This window comes from Hylobates moloch, unplaced genomic scaffold (genome assembly GCF_009828535.3).
Source record: "Hylobates moloch isolate HMO894 unplaced genomic scaffold, HMol_V3 SCAFFOLD_2, whole genome shotgun sequence".
NCBI classification, from domain to species: Eukaryota; Metazoa; Chordata; class Mammalia; order Primates; family Hylobatidae; genus Hylobates; species Hylobates moloch.
In genome coordinates, this window is record NW_026652277.1 from 102,600,741 (window position 1) to 102,611,305 (window position 10,565).

General features: G+C 39.7%; 1 pseudogene; it reads right to left on the minus strand.

Moving 5' to 3' along the window:
- Positions 1-2,275: 2,275 nt before the first annotated feature.
- Positions 2,276-9,835, minus strand: LOC116476712 (glyceraldehyde-3-phosphate dehydrogenase-like; annotated as a pseudogene).
- Positions 9,836-10,565: the final 730 nt, after the last annotated feature.

A 10,565-nucleotide genomic window follows, 5' to 3' on the forward strand; every position in this document is an offset into this window, starting at 1 on the left:
TAAAATGAAATACCACTTCCCTTGATTAACACAGAAGTCATTTATATTAAAACCCTGCAAAAATTATTTGTTAAATATAAAAAAAATCAGGTTTGGGTATTAAGTTGCAAAGAAATGTTTTAACTTACATGAATATTTAGTGGGATATTCTAAAGTTGTGTGGAATGAAGGAAGTTTCTTCACCATGCTAGCTCAACCCATTAAATGTTAATAGGGACCTCCAGTCACTCTGATAAACAAAAATGTACTTCCCAGGGAATGTGCTACATCCTTAAGAGTCACTGGAGTTCATTAAGTCTTATGACTAATTAGAAGAGATACTCAAGGCAAGGATGGAGAATGGGCAGGGCTGGGTCATCCAGAAAGTCTACAACCCAGCAGGCTGGTCAAAGAGTTGCAGGCCTCTCCTTCAAGGTCTCATGGGTCTTTGCCATAAACTTTTAACTTTTTAGTCTTTTGGCTTTGTTTGTTTTATGACTATTTCTTATAAACAACATATTTTTTTCTGAGTTGTATTTAGACTCACTTTAAGAGACATTATCAACCCTTTGGGTCTCTAGGTTGGCAATCACTGCTGTATATACACAAACTGGAGCAGTGCCAATAAACAGAGGCTGCTCAAAATGTATTTGATAAGCAGAAACAGATTGACTACTTCCTTTAATTTTCTGAAATCTTTTAGAAGTTATACATCCTGATTTTATTTTATATGTATTATTTGTAAACTTTCCTAAACCATTCATTAATGTTTTCTGTAATTATCAAAATTAAGAGTGAACTAGTTTACTTTGAAACCTCTTTATTCAAGAGTGCTTCTATTCTTCCCATATTACTTGTCTTTGTTAATCAAATCTTGGGATTTAGATCTATTTTATAACTAAGACTTTGTTTCATTAACAAATCTTTCTTTTTGATATTTACCTCTAGTTTTATAGCTAGATTTGCAATTATTTGGATATCTGATTTTAATTGGTCTCCATGTTCACTGCCTATTCTTTTATGCTGACTTTTCTGTTCCTGAGTTGTTAATTATATCTCTTCTTCTGTTTGTCTTCAAATAATTTTTTTCAAGAGGGTTACAAAGGTGGCATCTTTCTGGAGACCTCATATTTGATCACCTTCAGTAAGAGGCCACTTGGATAAGTATTGACTTCTTGGGTTACAACCTTTGAATAATTAGCTCCTGAATAACTAAGAGTTGATTTGAGTAACATAGCATTTTAAAGAACACCATTTCCAAGAACACCGTTATTTACACGTTTTGAAATGTAAATTTTTCAAAATCAATTTTTATTGCAGCTTCTGTATGTGGAGCAGCTTCTTTATTGCTAGATATGAGATGCCCTATCCCATCTCTCCCTTAGAAGATCAGGTACGACAGAGACATCAGAGGGTTTGGCAGTCATTTATTCTTTCATTTATTCAACCAAGAATACAAAGGTGTATGATTCACCTAACTTTTATTGAGCAGTTACATTTTTGCTGATAAACACCATTCAAAAGAAGAGAAGGTTATGATCCCTGACATTTGAGGAATTTACTATCTGGTTGGAGATAAGAAATCCATAAAAATAACTGGAGAGCCAATTTTAAGGCAGTGTACAAATAACGCCTGTCTGTAAAGCAATGCGATAGATGTTTCATGCTAGAAGTAAAAAACTAATAATATCTATACACACTTAATATACATAAAAGTCATAAAACTACTTATTTATTTAATTTTGCATTTAGTGTTTGCCCATCTCTGTTTAGGATATTGAATACCTATCTAAAAGTGATTAAAACTGAGTGAGGAACTCAAAGAGTTATAGAACAGTGAGAAAGAGAATCCAGTAATAAGAAAATGCATCTGGAGTAAAACTGGATGTACAGACTTCCCAGAAGGGGCATATATTTATGCTACCTCAGTGTGTTATTTGAGTAGATACGTAGTTAAACAGAAAGGATGTAAAACATCAGGCTGAAGGTAAAATGCCATTAGGTTTATGATTTTTTTCTTTTGTTGAGTACAGGGGACTTTATTGATGGTACATGACAATGTGGGGGTCCCTAGGCTTCTCCCATTCTTCAGGGGGTCTGGTGTGGAAACTGCGTCGAAGGGAGAGTCTCAGCATGACAGGGACAGAATGTGGCAGGGACTTGCCTGCAGCTGAGGGCCTCTGTTTTCTTGTTGTGTTCTCACTGGGGCTGATGGCCTAGGGGGCTCTTACTCCTTGGAGGCCATGTGTCCCATAAAGTCTACCACCCTGTTGCTGTAGCCAAATTCATTGTCATATCAGAATATGAGCTTGACAGAGTGATCGCTGAGGACAATGCCAGCCCCAACGTTGAAAGTGGAAGGGTCGATGTCACTGTAAAAGTTGGAGGAGACAACTTGGTGCTCAGTGTAGCCCCATGATGCTCTTGAGGGGACCTTCCATGCCTCCTTCATTACCTTCTTGGTGTTACCATATTTGGCATGTTTCTTTAGATGGCAGGTCAGGTCCGCAACCAACATGTTGGCAGTGGGGACACAGAAGGCCATGCCAGTAAGGTTCTCATTCAGTGTGGGGATGACTTTGCCTTGGCAACACTAGTTAATTGCAGGGGTGATGTTCTGTAGAGCTCTATAGCTATCATCCCAGTTTCCCAGAAGGGCTGTCTTCATCTTCTGGGTGGCAGTGATGGCATGGACTGTGGTCATGAATCCCTCCATGATGCCAAAGTTGTCATGGATGACCTTGGCTGGGGGGTGCTAAGCAGTTGGTGGAACAGGAAGCATTGCTGATGATTGTTATGTTGTTTTTGTTTTTCTCTTGATTCACACCCATCACAAACATGGGGGCATCAGCAGAAAGGGGAGAAATCATGACCCCTTTAAGTGAGCCCTAGTCTTTTCCAAAGTAGTGATGATGCTGGGTGGATTCCACAGCATAATCAGCACTGGCATCCCCCTGTTTGATTTGGATGGGTTCTTGCTCCTGGAAGATGATAATGGGATTGCCATTGATGACAAGCTTCCCACTCTCAGCCTTGATGGTGCGTGGAACTTGACATGGGTGGAATCATACTGGAACATGTGGACCATGTAATTGAGGTCAATGAAGAGGTCATTGATGGTGACAATAACCACTTTGCTAGAGTTAAAACTGTCCTAGTGATCAGGCACCCAGTAAGGCCAAATCCGTTTACTCTGGCCTTCACTTCAACTTTCGTGTCTCAGGGACATGGCTGGCACTGCACAAGATGTGACTGTCTAAAGAATGGGAGGAGCAGAAAGCCTATATTTATGATTTTTATATAATCGCATCAGCACGGAAGAACTATTGGTGCCTAGTGTGCATCTTGCATATTTGGCATCCAAAACTGTTGCTTGATTTGACTTCGTTTCAACCTAAAATTTTTTTTGTAATATTAACATTTGGGGGAATTTATGCTCAGCTGCTCTTCAGAGAATAGAACACAGAGATGGTAGAATTGGTAAACGGTAAACTAGTGTGGATGAATCTTTTGTAATGATTGATTTTGTGTCACAGGGGGCCCAGATATTTGGTTAAACATTTTTTCTGTGTGTGTTTGTGAGAGTATTTCTGGATAAGATTAACATTTGAATTAGTAAACTGAGTATAGCCGATTGCCCTACACAATGTCCCCAGACCTCATCCGATCGGTTGAAGATTGAATAAAAACAGAAGGCTGAGTAAGGAAGAATTCATTCTCTCTGCTTGACTCCCTTTGAGCTGGGACATCAGTCTCCTCCTGCTTTTGGACTTGGACTGAGACTGAAACTTACACCATCAGCTCTCTTGCTTCTTGGGCCTTTAGACTTGGACTGGAGCTACACCATCAGCTCTCTTTGAGCCTGCTGACTTTCCTAGCTTGCAGATCCTAGGACTTGTCAGCCCTCATATTGCATGAGCCAATTCTTTATAAGAAATCTCTCTCTCTCCCCACACACATGTGTGCACATACACACACACACACACACACACACACACACTAGTGGTTCTGTTTTCTGGAGAACCCTAATACACATTTTGGTATGGAGTCTAGAGGAACAGAATCTTAAGAATGAGCTTTCTGAATTGGTTCTGGGGTTTTGGAATTGGCTCTGTAATGTAATTGGATTTAGAGATTCTCATAACTCTATTTCCAGTAGTAAAGAGAGCATTGATAGTACATGTTGTGCTCTGGTGATAGCGATATTCAAAATAGCACCATATGATACTCTGAACCACTTATAGGAAGTAAAGATCTGAATGACTGTTTATATGAGACTTTCTAACATTTTTGGCAAACTAATGAGTATAATGAGATTGACTGGTTGCTCCTATTGTCACTAGACAACGTGGGAAAAATAAAGGATGAGCCCAGGGATTTGAATATGATAAAGATCAGTGTCCCAGAGGCTGATGGGTGGATCATAGGAATCCCTTAGCCTATTTACCTGAAAGGGTGCTTGTACCAGGTGTTAACAGACTGGGTGAGTAATTTGAGGGACTTACTCTAATATTGGGAAAAATGAAAACATGAGGCCACCTTGGAAAGATTTTAAGAGCAGAGGTAAGTTTGTTCATCTTTGAAAAAATTGCACATCCATGGGCCTGGTACCTTTTTACTGGTGTGTGTTCAATAAAGGCTGGTTAAACTGGGCCACATTCTTGATGATGGAGCATTTCCCTTCCTGGTGAGGCTTTTCAATGGCAATAGAATTGCCTAGTAGCTGAAGAATGAGTGCTAAAGTGCAATGTTCTGGCAAACTAATAAGGAAAATTTATTGATATAAATTTGCCTTACTCCCGAGTAAGTATTTTTTAGCTGGCAGTGTTTTTTAATTTTACAGCTGTCTTGACTACTAGCAAGAAACTCAGGGCATATAAATTCTAACTCGGTTTTAACGATAGGAGAGTACATAGCATCTCTTGGCCTCAGATCCCTCTCCTTCCATTTAAGTAGGATAATCATATTAACCAAATCATCAGGCTGTTATAAAATATATTTTAATAAAAATATCCCCATACCAAAGAATCCCTTTGGTGATTAATAAAAAGTTGGTATAATGAGATTGTAATCTGCAGCTCAGTAGGAGGGAGGGAACTACAATGAGAAGTATTGAGATTCTTCAACCCCATCCGGGAACAATTACAATAATAACCATGGTAACAATAATAATAGCAAAAAACCCAATAGTACTTGCCATTTATATTCCGTTAGAGCCAGAAATTCTATACAGAAGGAGGGTGGCACCCTAGTTGGAAGGAGGTAGCGAGGCTAGGAGACACCTTGTGGTTGAATTGGTATAGAACTTTACCTTCAATTGAGAAGATGACAACTGTTAGGATCAAAGAATGGGGATGGGCCGGGCGCAGTGGCTCACACCTGTAATCCCAGCACTTTGGGAGACCAAGATGGCGGATCACCTGAGGTTAGGAGTTTGAGACCAGCCTGGCCAACATGGTGAAACCCCGTCTCTACTAAAAATACAAAAGTTAGCTGGGTATGTTTGCGGGCACCTGTACAGCTACTTGGGAGGCTGAGGCAAGAGAATCACTTGAACCCAGGAGACGGAGGTTGCAGTGAGCCAAGACCATGCCATTGCACTTCAGCCTGGGCAACAAGAGCGAAACTCCGTCTCAAAAAAAAAAAAAAAAAAAAAAAAAAGAATGGGGATGGGGCAGGTGAGTGGAGGTGAGGAATAGGGATGGGGGTGGCACATATCCGGCTACCTCAATCTTGTGAGCTGAACTTTTCTAAGCCAAGCAGGCACCTCACTACCAAATGAAAGACCCAGTGATGATTTTACATGCATATAATCCAGGCCTGTGCCTTTGACAGTCAGTTTTCTCTAAGAACTTTTCCCTAATGTTGACAGGATACCCAACTAATTATCTTTGGTCACTTAATTAATTAATTCCTATAAGAAATTTAACACCTGAACCCTCTTCTCACTCCCCACAAACTACTTCTTTTTTTTTTTTTTTTTTTTCTTGAGACAGAGTCTCGCTCTGTCACCCAGGCTGGAGTGCAGTGGCGCAATCTCGGCTCACTGCAAGCTCCGCCTCCCGGGTTCACGCCATTCTCCTGTCTCAGCCTCTCCGAGTAGCTGGGACTATAGGCGCCCGCCACCATGCCCGGCTAATTTTTTGTATTTTTAGTAGAGACGGGGTTTCACCGTGGTCTCAATCTCCTGACCTTGTGATCCGCCCGCCTCGGCCTCCCAAAGTGCTGGGATTACAAGCGTGAGCCACCGCGCCCGGCCACAAACTACTTCTTTATGGCTGATGCACGGTGCTTTGCCGTTTCAGAACTTGAAATAGTTTATTCACATCAATATACCTATTGCAGATATAATTCCTGTATAGTCTTTGTTCAAAGAAAGTATCATTTGTTCTTTAATTTCTGTTATGTCATTCTCTCACAGGATGGTGCTAGCATATGTAAGACTGAAACACCAAAGGCCTCCATGGAAGTTAATGAACTTCTGTGAGTGCACTTTACGTCATATAGGAAGTTGTTTGGTAGCAAGTAGCACATATTGGGGTGATAAAGGGTTAATATGCTTCCATCTACATAAAAGTTCAAAGTTTGATTATTATGCATTGCATATCAGGGTGGATGACTAGTTTTGATTTTGTCAGGATAAATGTGTTCTCCCTGCTCCAACCATTATGCCAAGGATGGCCTTATTCTAGAACCTCCTAATTCTGTTTTGAACATTCCTAGTCATCATTCCTAAAAATGAAATATTATATACTAGTACATGAGCTCATGAGAGCTTTCATAGCTGTAATTAAAGATGCATAAAAGGCATGTAACACTTTCAACTCAAGTCACATGCTGGTCTGTTTTATCAACTTTTCGCAAAGGTTCTCCTGATTGGTGATTAAAAGTGGATTAACAATCGAGTTTCTTTCTTCAGGGTTATGAGTTGGATTCTTCAGCGGAGTATTTGAGCCATGCCTTGAGGCACATACTTCAAGTTGCTGCATCCAGTTTTAAACTCCAGAGTGAGCTTTACATATTAAACGTGCACATTTGTTTTCACATTTTTGTGCGCTTTTCCAGTGGCACCCTCTCTAATTAATCATCCCGCGGGCTTAGAAAACTTCTGCCCAATCCTTTCTGATTTGTTAAAAGAAAAGAGAGAAGGTTTTAGTCTCAAAAAGGCCTTATCTGATAAACATCACATTATATGGATTTTTACATTTAAGTATATTTTCTTTTTAAATCCGGTGGCTTTCCCAAACTAGAAAGATGGAGTGTTTGCATACATCCACCATCCACCAACATCAGCAGAAAGAAAGCTTGATACAGTAAAGGAAAGAAGTGGCTATTTAACAGTTCTTTTATTTTCCATTCAGATCACATACACTTTAACCAAATGAGGCCTCACAGCATGGAATCTGATATCATAGCAATGTTTTCAGGAAGCAATAATTGAATACTCCTCATTAAAATGGTTCATAAAAGAATCCTATTAAAACCAATACGAATAATAAACCTTGAAAATGCTGCTTTAAATTCCAAGAGGATGGCGAAGATCTGTGTCAGTAACAGTCTTCCTGTTCATAGAGTGATTTTGAAAATCTCATGGGCTAAAGTTTTCCAAGCCAAGCAGGCATCTCACTATCCAGTGAAAGACCCAGGGACTATTTTAAATGCATTCAATCCAAGCCTGTGCCTTTCACAGTCACTTTTCTCCAAGAATTTATCCCTAATCCTGACAGGCTACCCAACCGAAAGGCTAATTATTTTTAATCACTTAATTAATAGATAATTCTTATGAAGAGCCCAACACCTGAACCCATCAAGTCCTCTTTGCATGGGCAAATCCAGCTGGTTTGATGCACTAATTTCACTAAATGAAAATTTGGACAAATTGTATGTTACTGCAAATAATGGTAAATGTATCCAATTCAAAAATAGTAATAAAAAAGTTTTTTTTTGTTCCCTTTTTAATCACAGAGGCAGCTGTGGTAGGCCCCAAATGCACAGGGCATATGGCTCACCTCACCACCCCAGATGGTGCTACTGGCCCAGCCTTCCCAGCGTCCACCCTGGCAGTCTTTCCTCATTCCCTTCGCCCTCACACCGTCTCCTCAGCCTTCCAGCTGCACTGCTATTGTAGGCTGCTCTTTCTCGACAATCTCCTCTTATTTTCTGTGATGGCTCAGGAAGTTTCTTCTTCTCAGGGGTTTTCCAAGCTTCTTCCACACTCAGGTGCTCAGCCCTTTTTATGGTCTGGCTTCTGAAGGAGATCAAAATTCATATGGACAGGCATTTGTGTATTAGCTAAGAGTTGCTAATGCATTTCTTGATTATAAGTCTCAGAGAAATGGGATGAAAGATCTTAGATTTTTATACACTCTGGTTCAATGTTTTCTCAGCTTTTCTGATCTGAAAAGAATAAAGGACACCTTTTAGCTAAGCACTTTCTGTTTTATTTCTTATAATGCCATGTAGTGGCTGTTATTGCCAACACAGTAGTCATTTAATAAACCCTGAATGTCTGTAGCATTTCTTCTCATTTATTTCAGTGAGTGCTATTCTTTTCTGTATTTATTTTTTATTTTTTTCCATGCAGTATTTCTTGCACCCTCTTATTACTCCTCAGCCTTTGGATTCTAGATCAGTGGTTCTCAAACTGCCTGCATCAGAACACCTGAAGGGCTTGTACAGCACAGATTGCTGGATCTCATTCCCAGAGTTTATTCATTGTTAGGTCCAGGTGGGCCAGGGAATTTGCATTTCTAACATATTCTCAGGTGATTCTGCTGCTGCTGGTCCAGGCACAGCACTTTGGGAAACGCTGCTCTAGAGAGAAGAGAAACTAGAGGTTAAGTGTTTTAGCTTGAGGGTCAGTTGTAATCCCTGCTTCACTACCTTTCTAGCTGGGTAGTCTCTCAGCTGATAAAGCTCCCCCAAGTTCAGTTTCTTCACGCTTAAAATGAGTTTATTAAAACATCCCTAGCAGGGTTGTTTAAAGGAAGAAATTATATAATGTTTATTAAGCCTTTGAAAGAAAAACGATCATGGTGGGTGTTTTGTTGTTATTACTTTTTATTTCTTCCTGAGGACTCAATTTTTAGAACTTCTAATTGAATCATAAAGGATCCTTCAATAATCCAGTTTGGTTAAGGAAATTGTGTGTCTGTTTAGAAAATAAGAAAATGAAATCCTTTTGAGAGGATCTTGACCAGATAGATTCTAAAATCTACCTAGACATGCTAAACAATAGTCAAGAGAATTTTGAAAGGAGGCACCTCTTTTGATGTGAGTCTTACCACAATCAAAATAGTCACAAGAAATCAAAATATGTTATAAAGTCACAAAAATCAAAACAGCATGGTATTGGCTTAGGAAAATGTAAATCAATTAAATGACCAGAGTAAAAAATTTTATATCACATTGAGAGACAGGACTAGCTGGATTTCCTAGGCTGACTAAGAATTCCTAAGCCCAGCTGGGGAAGGTGACCACACAGGGCTTGTAACTCAGCTTGCACCCCACCAATCAGGTAGGAAAGAGGGCTCACTAAAATACTAATTAGGCTAAAAGCAGGACGTAAAGAAATAGTCAAATCATCTATCTCCTGAGAGCACAGGGGGAGGGGCAATGATCAGGACATAAACCCAGGCATTGGAGCAGGGAGGGGCAACCCCCTTAGAGTTCTGTTTTCACTCTATTAAATCTTGCAACTGCAGACTCTTCTGGTCTGTGTTTGTTACAGCTTGAGCTGAGCTTTCGCTCACCATCCACCACTGCTGTTTGCCGCTGTCGCAGACCTGCCACTGACTTCCACCCATCCAGATCCAGCAGGATGTCTGCTGAGCTCCTGATCCAGTGAGGTGCCCATTGCCAATCCAGATCAGGCTAAAGGCTCGCCATTGTTCCTGCACAGCTAAGTGCCCAGGTTCATCCTAATTGAGCTGAACGCTAGTTGCTGGGTTCCACGGTTCTCTTCCATGACCCATGGCTTCTAATAGGGCTGTAATACTCACCGCATGGCCCAAGTTTCTATTCCTTTGAATCTGTGAGGCCAAGAACCCCAGGTCAGAGAACAAAAGGCTTGCCACCATCTTGGGAGCAGCCCACTACCATCTTGCGAGCTCTAAGGACAAAGAACCACCATTAACAACATGCAGGCACACACACACACACATACACACATACTCATATATATCTATAGAGATATAGAGATATAGATATAGATACAGATACATAGATATCTATATCTATATCTATATCTCTATATCTCTATATCTATATCTATATCTGTATCTATATCTATATCAATATCTATATAGATATACAGATATATATGAGTATATATAAGTGTGTGTATGTGTGTGTGTGTATATATATATGAATATTATTTCAAGCTAGTGAGGGAAATACAGAGTGTTAAATGATATTGGGGCAATTAATTATTGATTTGAAAACAACTTTGATATTTGTCTTAGATCACACAAAATCAACTTCTGGATTGGTTTTTAAAGCTTAAAAAAATCAAAAGAAAATATAATGTAATATTTCTATTATATTGGGGAATAAAAGGAAATAAAGGCAAAAATGTTAGATTTGAA